Raw genomic sequence first — 18,552 nt, forward strand, 5'->3', positions numbered from 1 at the left:
TACTTTGTGGGAAATGAACCTGATTCCATTTATAGCACTTAGAGTAATACCTGACATGTAGTAAGCTCACAGTAATCATTAGCCAGTATCCTCCTCCTCTGAGGAAGTATTGCTACATATCTACATGTACATAGGATAGTCCTTGTTGCCAACTGGTCAGAAATTAAAATAGACATATTCCTGTCTAAAGGAGTTTGCCCCTAGGTATAGAAAAGACCAATGAGGGAAGGGTAAATTAATCTGGCCAATGTTACTGGGAAAACCACCATGTCTAAGGATTATCATGAGAAAATATTCATACACTGAAAGGATTTTATTAAAATGATAGTGAAACATTTAAATTTTATGAAAAGAGAAAAAGGAGAGTTTAATTTCACTTATAGCGTTAGATATAAGATGTAATTTCTTATTGCTAGAGTTGTAAAACATTAAAAAGCTCTCACCCAACTAAAACCTTGACTACTTCCCAAACACTTTGTGATACTTTATAATGACCACTCCCTAGTCCAAGAATGACTGTGACTATACATTATTGTGTTTAAAAATGATAAAATATGCTGTTATTTGTAACAGTCAGAATTCATGAACATGGAATGAGAATATTAATTTATAAAACTCTTAAGATGAAGTTCAGAAGGGATAAGCTAAAGTTTTCTAAAGCTGAAGATAGTGTCCAGAGAAAAATGTATTAAGAGAAAGTGGTGAGGCCCCAGAGGAGATGGGGAGGAGCAGGAACTCATAGCCAAGTGTGCTATTTCTGCCAGGAAGAATCAAAGCCCTCAGCCTGGAGCAGCTCCACAGGCAATGTGACCTTGAAGTTCCCAAGAAATAGTCGTCTACAAGCTCCGAGTGCTTGGACCTTTCTTGCCTTCTGTAGAAAATGCCTTCCTTCAAGACATGGAGTGAACCAAGCAGGAAGAAGGCAAAATATAATGTCTGTTTCAAAATATACATTCATTTTGAAGTTAAAAATCTTAACTTTTGTTCTGGGTTCACTCCTAACTAGCCTTGGGGGCGAAACTATTAAGCAATCTTGTTTAGTGAATATAAGTTCTATAGAAACTCAATACAAATTCATTATGAGATATGTGGATTTTTCTGCTCTCTAATAAGAGAAACTTTTACACTTGAATGATGGGAGGCAAGATCCAGGTCTTTAAGTGTGAATTTGGTATCATACTTAAGAGAGTAGGTGTTCTCTAAGTTTCCTTACAACCTCCTACAGCTTGATTTACTCTGTAATATCTACTCAGAGCCAGCACAAGGAGAGGAGCTTTTCTTCCTGTGTGGAAACATTACCTACCTTTTTCCATCAGATTGTGATGTGATAGCTCTTGCCTTAGTTTTGATGGATTTCTCAGAGTCATCTACAATCTCCTTCCCCATACCTTGGTAAGATGACTACGTGGAGATAAGGAAAATGCCTGGGATGAATAAATTTATCTATTTTCTGCAGGTAGCTTACCAGCTAACAGGAATTGGTGACTGCAGTAGCACTATGTTCTGAGCAGCTACCTAGAGAAAACTGTGCAAACGCTCGAGGAATAGTAAATCTTAAAGTTTAAACAACCTAATATCGAACAAATGAGTTTCTTTTTTTAATGAGCTGTGGGTAATTTCATCTGGATGTTTTATATTAAGCAAGTGACAAAGGCTAAGGTGATATGCCTTAGGATTGGATGGTGGTAGTCTGGAATCGGGTTGGTTAAATTGCCTTTTGATCCTTCAGCATACAGTTTTCTTGGAAAGGCTTCAGAAGGGATTTAAATCAACGTGTATATAAATATTCCATACGGTTGGACTTAATTCAGTCAGTGGGGCTTAAATTCTAAATGTTTATAGGTTCCTAAATTATGCTTCTAATAAAGTTACAGTCTTTTTCTGCAATTGATCTGTAATAGATAAGCAATCACTGGAGGCTTTTCAGCAGCAGTGTGAATTATAGGTTTGGATGCTAACTAAGCAGAGCTGATGTATGACCCTTCCAGTGATTATTTTCCTCCCTATTTATTTATATATTGATGTCAAGGTGACAGTGTAATCAGACCTACTGGGTTTGGAAGTGCTCAAGCAAAACAAATGGGAAAAGTGTGAACTGAAGCGTCTTGTATAAACTCTTACATGAGATCAGTTGCATATGATTTGTATCTTTACCCTCTGAATGCAATCTGCAAGTGCATCATTGAATGAGATGCTAAAATCATGCCTTCATACACTATACTACTCTGAAGACAGCCAGCACATGGATTTCTTAAAATGTATTGCCAATGGATTTAACCTAGATAAAATAATATTTGTATATTGTATGTCTAAAAGGAACATCAACCTTTGGTTATCATAATCCTTTTTATTTTTAAAATTTTTATTTTATTTTTAATAGACAAATACTTGTGAATGTTTATGGGGTATAATGTGATGTTTCAATACATGTATACCTTGGAAATGATTAAATCAGGGTAATTATATCCATCACCTCAAATACTTATCATGTTTTCTTAGTGAGAACATTTAATGTCTTCTCTTTTAGGTATTTTGAAATATGCATTATTAACTGTAGTCACCTTGTTGTGCAATGGAACACCAGAACTTATTTCTCCTAACTATAACTTTGTACCCATTGACTGATGTCTCATCCCTCTCTGTCCACTCCCTATCGCCTCATCCCCCAATTCCACCTCCCCATCCCCAGCCTCCAGCAACCACCATTTTAGTCTCTACTTCTAGGAATTTGACTTTTTAGATTCCACATACAAGTGAGATCATATGGCATTTGCTTTTCTTTCTTTTTTTTTTTCTTTTGAGATAGAGTTTCGCTCCTGTTGCCCAGGCTGGAGTGCAATGGCGCAATTACCACTCACTGCAACCTCCACCTCCCAGATTGAAGCAATTCTCCTGCCTCAACCTCCCAAGTAGCTGGGATTACAGGTGCCTGCCACCATGTCCAGCTCATTTTTTGTATTTTTAGTAGAGATGGGATTTCACCATGTTGGCCAGGCTGATCTCAAACTCCTGACCTCAGGTGATCCACCTGCCTCGGCCTCCCAAAGTGCTGGGATGACAGCCCTGAGCCACTGTGCCCGGCCGGCATTTACCTTTCTATGCCTGGCTTATTTCACTAGGTTCATCTACATTGTTGCAGATGACAGAATTTACTGTTTTTTAAGGCTGAATAGTATCCCATTTTGTGTGTGTGTGTGTGTGTGTGTGTATACCATATTTTAAAAATCCACTCATAATAATCCTTTTAAAGGCATCTTTAGAAAATCATTTTCTTTCCTCCCTGCCCTTTCTTAAAACAAGGTTATGTTTTAACTGTTAGTCCATGAATGTTTGTCTCAAGAATTCACACTGAAATTTAATCTTTAATACATGGTCTCTGTTCGGTCTCAACAGTCACTCAGAATACAGGCCTAAATAGAATCATGTGCATTTTTCCTCTAGGGCAAGACACCTATTCTTACTGATACCTAGCTTACTAAAAACAAATTTTAGAGTCTTTTTTTTTTTTTTTTTCCTTTGAGAACTGTAAATTATGGACCCAGAAGTGGATATCCCAGCTTCCAACTTCCCAGGCAGCATAAAACCAGGGTGGAGAAGAACATGGTAAATCAGATGTTCCAACAGTCAGGATTAAAGTGGCCGGAGTGAAGCTTCAGCTGGTTTCATTGAACTAAATGCCCTCATGGCCAGTGCTAGAGCCTGAGCTCCAGAAACCTCAGTTTTCAGTTACATGTTTTAAAACACAGCAGTTATGAGTCCAGCCCAAATTAGGATGTCTCTCTGCCCTGGGAAAGTCTGTACTTAGATTTTTAAAAATTGCATTGAGATGAAATTTAAAGGACACCAAATAAAAAGTCCCGTCCAAAAGATTTCCCTTTCTTTTCATTCTTTCTTTATTCCTCCTATTTCCAATCAAATGCAATGCCAAGCAATATCAAGATATCACCCTCACTGCTCTGGCCCTCTGCCTGGCTTTACACATTTGTCCAGGTGACCCAGGGCCCTAGGCCTGGCTCAGGTCACTAAGCAAAGCAGTGAAGACTTCCTGTTACCTGTGGCTGAGCATCTGCAGGGCCAGTTGGACGACTGCTCTGGCCCCATTTCTTACTTTCCTCGAGGCAGAAATTATATGACCATGATGACATCCAATTCTAACTCTGTGACCTCTTTTGGAACTCTGTAGGGCAAGTTTCTGCTTGTCTTTGTTGTTTAAACAAAAACAGAAAGCAAATCGGCCTGATTGCTAAACAAAGGAATAGAGTAAAAAGATTTGCTGATCTTAGGCTTACTTCCTTGCTACCAATTTGCATCCTGGTAAAGGACATAGATCATGGGGTATCTAGCTTTAGAACAACAGAATTACAGAACAATAGACTCAGTCTGTTTATTTCATCTACTTCTCAGGAGAAGGGAGAGAAGTGTCAGGTATTCTTAGGTATTACTGGGGAGATTTTTCCCAGGTACCTTCCACAAGAATACCAACTTGGACCCATGCCATTTCTGAAGCATGCAAGTACAGTATGCAAAGCCGTGCCAATGGTGTGGCCAGTTGTCTGATCTTACTGCTTCCTGGTGTGTTGTGGGTCCTCTCCAGCATGCTCATGGGCATGGCTGCTGAAGAGAGACAGAGGGCTTAGGAGTCTCTGTATTAGAGCAGTGCAGTCTTCTATAGGTCTTTTTCAGGGCTTTCTCTGTTATCATGTGGGAGGTAGGTCTCCTTGGTGCTGGACTCACAGTGGCCAGACGCTCCCTTAGACCTTCATCCTTTCTAGATGTAGATGTCCTGCTGTCACTGGCATTTTTCCTTCTGCAGGATTTTACACTTAGACTTCAGACATCTTCAAGCAGAAAGCAACAGTTACTTTCTATTTAATTATTTGTGGCCAATGTGGCTACGATGCTTAGGCTCTGTATAAGCAAGGTCTCTGTGGGTACCTCCAGCTTTCTTGCCTGTGCTCCTGGTGGGAAGGCTGCTGTCGAGGAGAATCTGAAGGCAGCCTCTGGTGCCAAGCACTATGTGGGGAGGAGCTGAGGTGAATGAGACATAGCGCCTACTTTTCTTTACTGGATTCAAAATTGAGCTCCAATGATGGAAAGGCAAAGGGGGAGGACAGAGCTCGGATCTCTAGAATGACATTATTAGCCATGGTTTAACAAGCACTTCAACAGCTTCCCACTGTCCTTAGGGAAAAATCCAAACTCATTTATGTGGTATCTCAGTTTGGGTTCCCTGAGACATAGCTTTGAGTGCAAATGATTTGTTTGGGAGATCACCCTAGGAGACAGAGGTAGCAGGTGAGGAAGTGATTCGGGGGAAAGAACAAAAGCTGATAAAGCTGTGTCTTCTAGCTTGTTCCACTGTGAGTAGAACTTAATTCTGCTGCAAAATTCTGGGCAACACCATAGAATACACTCTTCAAAGATATCCCACCAGAGGAGTGAGGGAACTGGGATAGCTGTCCCCAACTCTCAGTGCCTGGCTGAGAACTGCTGAGGGAGGGCGCAGAGGGGTCTGAGTTTCCTAACCACATGCATTAGGTCAGAGCAGGCTCTAACAGTCAAAGAAAGTCCTAAGGCAGAGAAATGTGAGTGCTGGGAGTGTGCCCTGAAGTGGGAAGGGCCCAGGAGATCAGACAGCATCTGCTAAGTGTGCTTTTACATCTTCCTACACAAGCAGGCCTCTGGTTGCTTTTCCAGCCTCAACTCTGGAAGAGGGTGTATATGACGGGGATGTGTGTTGGGGAGATGATATTTCCTATAGAATAGGTTAGAGATCATTATGCAGAGAAGCTGGTAGTAGTAAGCAGGAAGGCCAGGACAGCACCAGACCACGCTTTTAGGGACAGGTGCAGCTCGTTCCACAGGTACAGCTTGTTAGGCAGTGGATCTCTACGGCGATACCAATAGCTGCCATTTATGAGTGCTTGGTATGCACCATGCACTGTGCTGAAGGCTCTCAAGCACTTCTCAGTGGACCTTCACAACAGCCCCGTGAAGCAAAAGGCATTATTTTCTTTCTGCAGGTAAGGAAATAAGGCTCAGAAGTTATGAACCTGAGGCCACGTGCCTGTTTTTTGTTGTTGTTGTTGTTTGGGGGAGGGGTTGTTATATTGAAAATGTCAAATCTTTCAATCTCAAGCAATCCTCCCACCTTTTTCATGCCACTAACTTGTTATCTGATGGAATATCCTGTGGATTTGGCATCTGATGTGGTTTGGCTCTGTGTACTCACCCAAATCTCACCTTGAATTGTGTAATAATCCCCACGTGTCAAGGGAGAGACCAGGTGGAAGGTGATTGAATCATGGGGGCAGTTTCCCCCAGGCTGTTCTCGTGATAGTGAGTGAGTTCTCATGAGATCTGGTGGTTTTATAAGTGTTTGGCTGTTCCTCCTTCACTTTCTTTCTCACCTTCCGCCATGATGGTAAATTTCCTGAGGCCTCCCCAGCCATCCAGAACTGTGAGTCAATTGAACCTCTTTTCTTTGTAAATTACCCAGTCTCGGGCAGTTCTTTAGAGCAGTGTGAAAATGGACTAATACAGGGTCTTATTAGTTCCTTCTCGTGTCATTTTTTTACCTTGTGTCTCTAGTTCCTAGATTTTCTTAAACTGGGAGGTAGTCTAACTCTAAAGGGCTTCTTAGATGTGGTCATTTAGCAATACTACAACCCAGCTGGTGCTGTATGCGTCATACTGCGTGGTGTGGGGAGGCTCGATGCTAAGATTGCTCAGTGGGTTCAGGAGGTAACAGTTGATCCTTCCATTGTTACACTGCACTTTTTCCCCTTTACAGTCAGTGAGTAATCCATGGGGTGATACTGTCAAAGCCTCTGCTCTTAACCATAATATGCTAGAACTATCTCAACACCAATGTTTCACAGTAAGTGTGCGTCATGTAATCAGGGTGCCCAGCCCAAGCTGAAAAGGTCTCAGCCTTGGCCTTTTACAAAGACATGAAGAAGCAGCAGGCTGCACATGTCCCCTTAACATTTCCCTAGACCTGGCCGTGGTGGAGGCCTTATGATCTTATCTTTTCAGGTTCCATGTGGAGATAACAATTAGGCTCTTGCTGGCTGCAAAGGTTGAGCAACAACGAGGAAAAGACAGGAGATGTTGGCACAGAGCTCCTTACCTGGGGACACTGGCCATTGCTCTTGCCTTCTTTCCAAGGCCTGCTAAGTGTTAGGTGCAGCCCCTCCTTTCCTACACTTACTCAGATTTACACCAGATGATGCTAGACCCCTCTTTGGTTCTCATGCCAGCTGCCACAGGTCCCAAACAAGCAAAGAAACTGCCAGCTTCCACTTCCAATTATGTCAAATGGGCCAATTATGCAATCAACTCTGGCTGAGCCTCAAAATAGACCCCAAAGCACCAAGTGATTTGATGGCATTCACACACACTCTGTTCTCGTTAACCCTTGCCAGGCCTGGTGAGCTGCTCTAGGACATCCAGGTGTGTTCTGGGGTCTAAACTATGCAGGGACAGCCCAGAGCTGAATTGCTGCAGCTGCTTCTCTGGGGACCCTGAGGCAGTGCCTGTCATTTTCCCTGCACCATCACTACATTTCCTTGACATCTAGGTCTAGGGAAACAGTTCATGGACCCCTTCATTTGAAAAAGCAAGATGCAACCAATAATAGTAATTGTGGTTGCCCTAAACAGCAAGCACAGGAGTTTGGAGCATATAAATGCTGGGTCAAGAGATTCCTAATATTTTTTCTCTCTCATCTCTAAACCTTGCTGGGTCATCATGGAATCATATCTAAGAGAGAAACACTTTTCTAGACTTTTGGTCAAATTTCTGATCTTATTTTCTTCCTGAAGGGCAGGCCCAGTTCTGCCTAAAAGAGGCAAGTTTTAAATAAAAATTTTGAGGCTAAATGAGAATTCAGTGTGAATAACGAAAAACTGGCATAGGCAGCCCTGTGGTCATAGTAGAAAGGAAACTCCAGGAAAACTGCTCTTGTGTTTGGATGGATGCAAGGCCATAAAGTCAGATGCAGAGCAGAGAGAGTGGCCAGCACAAAGACATAGTGGGGTTAGGATGTGTGGTGGTGTAGGAACAGGGCTGGAGTTTAGAGATCATGGAAGAGAAGATTAATCCTTATTTTTGGAGGACTTATAGCTATCCTTTCTTTTCAAATGTTTTATAAAACTTCCAATCTTACAGGAGGCCAAATCCCTTCAAAGTTGTGTCTCTATTCAAAGAACTAATTTTCATATTTGTGAATATCTATTATTAACATGATTTTCATCTGTTTTTGGTTATTTACAATAATATTAACAAATAGCATACAGTGAGCTCCAACTATGCACCAGGCACTCTACAGAACTTTTTAAATACGTAATTGTTTCATTCCTACAACAACGCACGATGGCAGTCCTGTCATTATTCCCATTTTAACAATAAGGTGATGGAAGCTTAGATTAAGTGATTTGCTCAGAGTTACACAGCATGTATTCACTAGGATATGAACTCAGGCACTCTGACTAGTCTAGAACTCTAGCTCTATCTGTGCCTTATTGTGTAGGAAATCATTCCTGAAGCATAGCATTGTATGCTACTCTCATCTTTATACTGTCTCTCACCCCAACCCTCCGTACACTTAGTGATGAACCTTCTGTAGATGGGCCCCTGTAAGTATTTATTGGAAGAATAGATATCTCGCTCCTACTTCCCCTCTCTTCTGCCTCATGCTCAGGGACAGAACCCTGGGTTTCTAATTAGTGCTAGATCTTTAGAATAACGTAAAGAAAAAAAATCTTTAAATTCTCATTAAGCTTCTCATGAGTTTTATTATAGGAACAAATAAAGAGAAGAAAAGTAGTGGCCATTTTGTATCTTGTAGCTGTTAATCTATAATTGTCTTTATTGATGCATACATTGTAAAGGTTCAAGTGAAGCCTTTTGAGTACCTCCCTTTGAAGAAAATCTCTTTGGAGGCAGAAGCTGCACTTTAGAATCCATAATATGTGCTGGGGAATTGTGTCATAAAGAAAGTGGCATGCTCTTTACCCAGAAAGGTGAAAGCTTCCCATGGTTGGTCCGTGCTACGCTGACCTCCTGTAAGTATTTATTGGAAGTATACGCTGCTTCCTGTGATCTTACTGCCATCTTCAGCCCTTGTACTGAGCCTGCTGATGAGGATATCCTTTTGGCAAGGTGGAGACTTCCTCACTCAGAAGGTGAAAGGGTGCTCCAGTACATTTCACATCCATTAAATGAAGATGATTTCTAGATGCTCTGAGCTGGATGGAACCTAGTGGAACACCAGCATGGCCTGGACATATTGTATCTTGTTTTTGAATATCCATTGTGAGCTGCTATAAGATGCATGAATCGATAGTGTTGCAACTGGGAAATTGAATTAAAAAACCCTCCATATGACCGGAAAGACTACCAAATGTTGATTCATGATCCCTCTGTGTTATGCAATACTTGGGTTAGCCTAATTCCAGTAGAACAAGAGCTCAGAACAAGGTGACCAATACAGGATAGTGTAAAGGAATGAACCTGGGGTCACCAGGAAGCCTGAATTCTAGTGCTACCTCTTTCTGTAACTAGTAATAAGAGTTCCTTTTTTTCTCACCATTTGCCACATGTACGTACTTTACATAAACTAAATTAGAGGTAGTGGACTGAGTGATGAAGAACTTGGACTCAGAGGCCAGCTTTCTGCTTTGAATCCTGGTTCTGTAACTTTCTATCTGTGTAACTATGTCCCTCTATGCCTCAGTTTCTGGATTCCAAAAAAGGGAATAACAATAGTTCTTACCCCATAGAGTTATTTCGAAAATTAAGTGAGTTAATATTTGTGAAGAACTTTGAAGAGTGATTGGCATGGTACAGTTTTGAGTTCATTAACAACAACAATAATAACGGAAATAAAACCTAATAACTCTATGAAGTAGTCAGCTTTCACTCCTATTTCAAAGATGAGGAAATAGTGGTTCAAAGCAGTTTCTAAGCTACTAACAGATGGAGTCTGGATTCAAAACTATGATCTTACACACAACACTTCCCTGGCCTCAGTTTACTCAAGTGTAAAATGGGACAAGGTGGGCTCTGAGATTCCTTACAAATCCAAACATTCTACAAACTGTCTATCTCTGCCCTCTCCATGACATCTATTACTTATCTCTCTTCAAGGGCTTTTTCCCTTTCAGCTTCAAATATACCCAGATCTCCCTCACTCTAAAAATAGTTCATTGTACCTTTTGGGCTGTGCCAGCTTTGATATTCCTCTATCTTTAAAGTCCAAGTTACAGGCATAGAGACCACTGCCACCAATCTCCCATCATCTTCCTGCCTCTGCAATGTTTTTCTCACCTCTGCTCCTCAGCTGGGAGTCCTTTCCTGAAGATCAGATGACTTGCTTCTAACCAAATCCATCTGCCTTTTCTTAGTTTTCTTGACTCAATATCTTTGCCATATGCAACGTGTCAAAACGTAATGATGTGTAATGGTCTTCCAGGTCCCTCTCCTCCAGAACACTTCTGCATTAAGCAGGTCTCTTTCTCTCTCCCTGTTCATCCCTCTCAAAAACATAAACTGTTTCATATAGTTTATACTATAATATAGATATCGAGCCATTTCTCTCACTCGATTCAACATTATGTATTGGAGATCTTCCCATATTAGTCACTGAAAACTGCCTCATCCTTTTGCATGGCTATGGATTATTTCAGTATGGATACACATAATTATTCCCCTGTGGATGGACATTAACATTGTTTTCAATTCTTTGATTGCAAACAATGCTGCCATGAACATCCTTGCATACACTTCTTGTGCAAGGTATAAGTATTTTCCTATGATTAATACCAAGATGGGCTTTCACCTTTTAGCTCAGTCTAGCTCAAATCTAAGACGAAGGCACCTTCCTGGATAGGGAAGCTATTATGAGATCCTACTTCAGTTTATGACTTATCAAAAGCAAATTTTGCTGGTGCCTGGCCTCTGCCCATAGTAATTCATTTGTCTGAGCTTCTGCTTTTGTTTGTTTCCTTTTCTGCCTCTGGTTTATCCTGACTTTCTCTGTGCCAATGTTTCTGAATCTTATACCTGTACCTCTGAGATATCCAATATCTACCTGTTGGAATCTCCACCAATTACTCCTCTTCTCTCTTTCCCCATCACACTGACCTGGATAGACTCCATCAGCTCTTGGTTTCTGCTCTGACCTTGACTTGCAGGCTTCTGATCCCACCTGTCCTTTTCCCTTACTCTGGTGTATTGGTGTCACAAATCCCATTAGAGTCCATATTCCCCAGCTCCAGATGTGAGATCAGCAACCTAAAATGGCCCATTTTGAACTTCCTGCTTTATCGTGAGGTTCTGACTGGGCTTAGCCACTTCTTGATCTGCTGGCTGCCCAAGCTCACACACTATTAGGGGTTCCATATTGTCACACGGTACTGATTATCTTTCATCTCTAACCATATATCTGGATTTTTCCCTGGTAAAAACACTTTCTTTCTATTTCTTTTTCTTATTCCTTGATATTCTTCAAGGCTGAGTCTTTGCCCTGCTGTTTTTTAAGCACTCACTTCTTTAATATTTACCTAATCTTACTTACCTTAATAGATTCAATGTAGTCTATTTCCAAATCTACATATCCAGCCTTCACCATTCCCTGCGTTCCATCACTGCATTTCCAATTGTCTCCATAATGCCTCCATTGGGATATTTCCAATCACTTCAGTTTCAGTATGTCTAAATGCAACAGAACCATCTGCTACCATCCCATACCATCTGTTCCTTTTCCAGTTTTCCCTATCTCTGTAAGTGACACCACATTTTCCTAATAACCCAGACTAGAAATCTTGGAATATTATCTAATTTATTTCTCTTTTTTACGTCTTATATACAATCCATCATTGAATCTTGCTTCTTTTTTTCCTTTTAAAAATAATGTAGGTTACTTCTAGTTGAAAAGTGGATTGTGTACATGCCTTTATCTCTGCTACTTTCTAAAAAGTCACTAAGATGGCAGTAAAGGTATATTTTTAAAGGCAAAAATCTGTGTAAGAAAGGGAAAGGAGAAAACCTCAAGTTGGAAAGTAGATGGATGAGCAATAATTGATTTAGCAAACTTGAAAAAGCTAAACCATAAACTAAGAACAAAAAATCTTAGGACCATCCCAATTTTTACATCTCTGAATAACTCAATGGCCTAGAAATTGAAGACACTTTTATGTGGGGGTACATTAAGAAGTGGGAGTAAAGAAAGAGCTAATGAGAAGGAGAATTGGAAAATCTTTTTAAAAGAAGTTAGAACCTAGTTATCCTTCCACAGTTCTTCCCATTCCAGAAAAAGACTAGAGGTTTATTCTCCAGAACAGTGGATTTCTGGCCTGGGAATATCAGTAGCTGTTTCAGTTGGATGCTGATCACCAAATATGGTGTGATCAATTATAAGTTTGTATACTGCGTGCTGAGACCTTTGGTTCTCTTTCCCCACTATCCCCCAGAGCTCAAGATTCTCTGAGGCAGGAAATGTCTGGGGACTCTGGCTAAAAGACCTGGAGATGCTGATATCAGAGACAATAGCTTGGAAAAACAGAGGCCATGCAGGAAGAAGAAAACTGGGGAAAAAAAATCTCAACCTTCTATTAACATTCTCAAAGATCTAGGAGAATATTTTATACCTATGAAACAAGAATACAGATGCTATGTTAAAAAAAGAACATTCAGAAAGGTAAAAGAGTTGCTGTTAGAAATTAAAGATAACATAGGAGAAATTTTTAAAAGCTCAATAGAAATTTTAGAAAATAAATTTCTGAAAAAAAAGAAAAAGAAGCAGAAGAAGGATAATAGGAAACAACAGCAATTCCAGAAAAGAGAGAGAGAGAGAGAGAGAGAGAGAGAGAGAGAGTACCAAAAATAAAGAGGAAGAAGTTATCAAATAAATATTTTTGAAAATTTTCCAGAACTGAGGGACATGAGTTGCCAGACTAAAAGGATCTGCTGAGTGTCACGATGGATTAAAGCACTAAGTCCATTTACTGTACACTTTCAGAGCACATGGGACAAAGAAAAGATTTCAAAATCTTTCAAAGAGAAAACTCAAGTTTCAAACACAAAAGTAAGATCCAGGATGACACCAAACTTCTCTACAGGATGGTTGGAAGCCCAAAGACAATGAAACAATGTCTTAAAAATTCAAAGGAATAGGAATTGCAACCCAGAATGTTATACCTAACCAAACTAGCATAAATTAATGTGAGAATATAACAAAGACCCTTTAAGGCATGCAATATCTCATCTACCCTTTTTAAAGAAGGTAATGGCGTATATGGCCTACCAAAATAAGAGAGTAAATGAAGAAAGGTAGAAAACTGAAACCCAGAAAAAGGTAATCCAACATAAGAGACAGACAAAAGAAGTTCCCAGGATGAAAGAAAAACCCAAGATAACAGTTGTGCACCAAGCATGGAGCAACCAATTCAAACTGGAGCCAATTCAGAAGGCTCAAGGAGAGATTTCTTTAACATGAAATGAATAGCTACTTTCCTCCTTCTCTTCCCTATTCTCCTTTCTCCTCTTTTTTCCTCCTCTCCTTTTTTTTTCTTGTAAAGTGGTTCCTTTAACATTTTTTTGTCATGTAACATTTTTCCTTTATTTCAAATCACCGTAACAAATCAAAATATTCATAATAGCTAACATTAATTAGTGCTTGCTAAGTGTCAATCACCCTTGAGTGCATTATACATATTGTATCAATCTTCATCCTAACACTATGAGGCAGAACTATTTGATCTTTATTTACAAATGAGAGAATGAGGCATATAGAAGTTAAGTAACTTGCCTGGTGACACATATGAGAGGGGGTAGAGTTGGCATTTGAACCAAGTCTAACTCCAGAACCTATGATCTTCATCATTGTGCTGTGTATTAAAGAAAAATCATTGCCTCAAATCCATGAGGTGCTCCTTGATGACAGTTCAGTGTGCATCTTGCCATATTTTTTGCATGTTCACATGTATATATAAACACGTATATGGGGACATTTTCTTTTTAAAAAACCCAAACTATAATACATGTTTTCATTTTATTTCAACTAACATTTATTGAAGGTACATTTTGTGCTTTTCACTGTGCTAGATACTGGGATAGAATGAAACTTATGTAGTTCCTGCTTATAAGGAACTCCTAGATTATTAAGTTAAATGTCCTGGCTTATTAAAAGTTATAAAAACATTTTTTCCCAAAGAATTAGAGTATAATTGATGTGAAATTATACTAAATATAAACTTTCCTTTGATTCAGATACCACTTTACACTCTTGAAATGCCTTTGCCTTTTTAGTGTGAATATCAGTTATCCTTGAATTATACAGCAAAAAAAAAATCTGTTTTTGAATTTTCAGGTGTTTGAATGCTAGGGAAGTAGGTCTACACTATGCATTTAATCTGCTTCTCTGCCAACTCATTTCTCTCAAATGTCATCCTCCTTTACACTGTGCTGATTTAATACCAACATTTTCTTGGCCCTTAGCTGGATGCCATGTAAGTTAAAAAGAAAAACCTCAGGTAATGTTGTCTAGGTTGGTGTGTCTCACTCTTGGACTAGTGACAAACTTTATGGTCTATTTAGCGAGATTTTGCTGCATCACCTTACCCCTATAAGGATACAATGGTAATAACTAAAAAATAAAGCCTGTTTAATTAAAGACAAATTGTTGGCTCAAGATTATGCTTGTTCGCTAAATGTAGCAAGAAGAAAGTAGAAGTTCTTGCAGCTGATTTGTCTTGAGAACTGCCAAGTTTTTTCTTATATGTGTTGGTCAAGTTCAGTGAGAGACAGAGCTTGAGTTGTAGCTATTTTTACTGGAATTTGAACATTGTCTCTTTGGAATGATTTGTCTTGGAGAAAATGAGCCACCTATATGTACATCTGAATACATTTTCTCATTTGTAACATTTACCCTGCATACCTTTCCTAGGGTTTTGAACTTTGATAACAGAAGAAAAATTATATTGATGTTAAGCTGTATGAGAGAGTAAGATAATAGATCAGTCTCCAGTTCTTTATCTGTAGAATGAAGTATTTTGTTGTGGGTGGTACTGGGCTATGTAAGTTCAGGGAATATATCAAATCCTACAAACGAGTTGAAATATGATCTCTTCAGCGTGACTGATGTTCCGTTGTCTGGGAGCATGTTTACTGGCTACAACAATGTTCCAGAGGCTGCTGCTGAACAACTGTAATTGCAATCCACAAATGATTTGTGAGGAGTGTCTGAGCATGCTAGGATCATAGCAATTTGTTCTGCTTCTTTATTTTTTCCCAATCAAATTTGTTGTGGTGTAGTTTACAAACAACAAAATTTATAAATGTTAAGTGTGCATTTCAACAAGTTTAGACAAATGTATACATCTGTGTAGTGGGTACCTCAATCAATATACAGAATATTTCTAACACCCCAAAGAGTTCCCCTGTGCCCCATCCTAGTCTTTCTTGTCTCCGTCCCACCCACCCCTGGCCAATGTGCTTTTTGTAGTCAGATTTGGATTAGATTTGTTATTACTAGAGTCTCATGTAAATGGGACCATATAGTACATACTCTTTTGTGTCTCTCTTCCATAGCTAAGCATAATGTTTTTGAAATTTATCCATGTTGTATGTGTAGTTTGTTTGTTTTTGGTGTTAAGTCATATTTCATTGTCTGAATATACTGTAGTTTGTTTATCTGTTCACCTCTTAATGTGGTCATTTGGGTTGTTTCTGATCATGGGCTACTATGACTAGAGCTGCTCTGAACATTTGTGTACAAGGTTTTGTGTGGACACGAGTTTCATTTCTCTTGGGTAAATGCCTAAAAGTAGAAGTGTTGAGTAATATGTTGAGTGTACGTTTAACTTTTTAAGAAAATGTCAACTGGCTTTTTAGTCATTGTACTATTTTTCATTCCCACTAACAATATACGAGAGTTACAATTGTTCTACATCCTTGCCAACCTTGGTATTTTCAGCCGTTTAAACTTTAGTCATTCTAGTGGGTGTACAGTGGTATCTCACTGTATTTTTAATTTGCATTTCCATTTGCTTATTTTATATCTATCCCCTCTGGTGGATTATCTTTTCAAATATTTTGCCCATTAAATTATTTTTGGACTTATTGTTGACTTGTAAGTGTTCTTTATGTATTCTGGATGATAAAAGTCTTTAACCAGGTATATAATTTGCAAATGTTTTCTCCCAGTCAGTGGCTTGCCTTTTTTTTTAATTTTTTTTTTTTGTTATGCTTTAAGTTCTAGAGTACATGTGCACAACATGCAGGTTTGTTACATAGGTATATACATATGCCATGTTGGGTTGCTGCACTCATCAACTTATCACTTACATTAAGTATTTCTCCTAATGCTATCCCTTCCCCACGCCCCCACCTCCCGACTGGCCCCAGTATGTCATGTTCCCCGCCCTGTGTCCATGTGTTCTTGTTGTTCAACTACCACCTATGAGTGAGAACATGTGATGTTTGGTTTTTCTGTCCTTGTGATAGTTTGCTGAGAATGATGGTTTCCAGCTTCATCCATGTCCCTGCAAAGGACAAAAACTCATCCTTTTTTAATATGTGCCACATTTTCTTAATCCAGTCTGTCATTGATGGACATTTGGGTTGGTTCCAAGTCTTTGCTATTGTGAATAGAGCCGCAATAAACATACATGTGCATGTGTCTTTATCATAGCATAATTTATCATTCTTTGGGTATATACCCAGTAATGGGATTGCTGGGTCAAATGGTATTTCTAGTTCTAGCTCCTTTAGGAATTGCCACACTGTCTTCCACAATGGTTGAACTAATTTACACTCCCACAATGTAAAAGTGTCACCATTTCTTCATATCCTCTCCAGCATCTGTTGTTTCCTGACTTTTTAATGATCACCATTCTAACTGGTGTGAGATGGTATCTCATTGTGGTTTTGATTTGCATTTCTCTGATGACCAGTGATGATGAGCATTTTTTCATTCGTCTGTTAGCTGCATAAATGTCTTCTTTTGAGAAGTGTCTGTTCATATCCTTTGCCCACTTTTTGATGGGGTTTTTTCTTGTAACTTCAAGTTCTTTGTAGATTCTGGATATTAGCCCTTTGTCAGATGAGTAGATTGTAAAAATTTTCTCCCATTCTGTAGGTTGCCTGTTTACTCTGAGAGTCTCTTTTGCTGTGCAGAAGCTCTTTAGTTTAATTAGATCCCATTTGTCAATTTTGGCTTTTGTTGCCATTGCTTTTGGTGTTTTAGTCATGAAGTCTTTGCCCAGGCCTATGTCCTGAACGGTATTGCCTAGATCCATCTTGAGTTAATTTTTGTATAAAGTGTAAGGAAGGGATCCAGTTTCAGCTCTCTACGTATGGCTAGCCAGTTTTCCCAGCACCATTTATTACATAGGGAATCCTTTCCCCATTGGTTGTTTTTGTCAGGTTTGTCAAAAATCAGATGGTTATAGATATGTGGTGTTATTTCTGAGGGCTCTGTTCTGTTCCATTCGTCTATATATCTGTTTCGGTACCAGTACCATGCTGTTTTTGTTTACTGTAGCCTTGTAGTATAGCATGAAGTCAGGTAGCATGATGCCTCCAGCTCTGTTTTGCTAAGGATTGTCTTGGCTATATGGGCTATTTTTTGGTCCCATATGAACTTTAAAGTAGTTTTTTCCAAATCTGTGAAGAAAGACAGTGGTAGCTTGAAGGGGATAGCACTGAATCTATAAATTACTTTGGGCAGTGTAGCCATTTTCATGATATTGATTCTTCCTATCTATGAGCATGGAATGTTCTTCCATTTGTGTCCTCTTTTATTTTGTTGAGCAGTGGTTTGTAGTTCTCCTTGAAGAGGTCCTTCACGTCCCTTGTAAGTTGGCTTCCTAGGTATTTTATTCTCTTTGTAGTAATTGTGAATGGGAATTCACTCATGACTTGGCTCTCTGTTTGTATGTTCTTGGTGTGTAGGAATGTTTGTGATTCTTTTTGCACATTGATTTTGTATCCTGAGACTTTACTGAAGTTGCTTATCAGCTTAAGGAGATTTTGGGCTGAGACAATGGAGTTTTCTTTTTCTTATGACAATGGGGTTTTCTAAATATACAATCACGTCATCTGCAAGCAGACAATTTGACTTCCTCTTTTCCTAATTGAATACCTTTTATTTATTTCTCTTCCCTGATTGCTCTAGCCAGAACTACCAACAGTATGTTGAATAGGAGTGATGAGAGAGGGCATCCCTGTCTTGTGCTAGTTTTCAAAGGGAATGCTTCCAGTTTTCCCCCTTCAGTACGATATTGGCTGCGGGTTTGTCATAAATAGCTCATATTATTTTGAGATACATTCCATCAATACGTAGTTTATTGAGAGTTTTTAGCATGAGGCAGTGTTGAATTTTGTCAAAGGCCTTTTCTGCATCTATTGAGATAATCATGTGGTTTTTGTCTTTGGTTCTGTTTATGTGATGGATTACGTTTATTGATTTGCATATGTTGAACCAGCCTTGCATCCCAGGGATGAAGCCCACTTGATCATGGTGGATAAGCTTTTTGATGTGCTGTT

The sequence above is a fragment of the Colobus angolensis genome, unplaced genomic scaffold (genome assembly GCF_000951035.1).
Source record: "Colobus angolensis palliatus isolate OR3802 unplaced genomic scaffold, Cang.pa_1.0 Scaffold57, whole genome shotgun sequence".
In the NCBI taxonomy this organism is placed as follows: Eukaryota; Metazoa; Chordata; class Mammalia; order Primates; family Cercopithecidae; genus Colobus; species Colobus angolensis.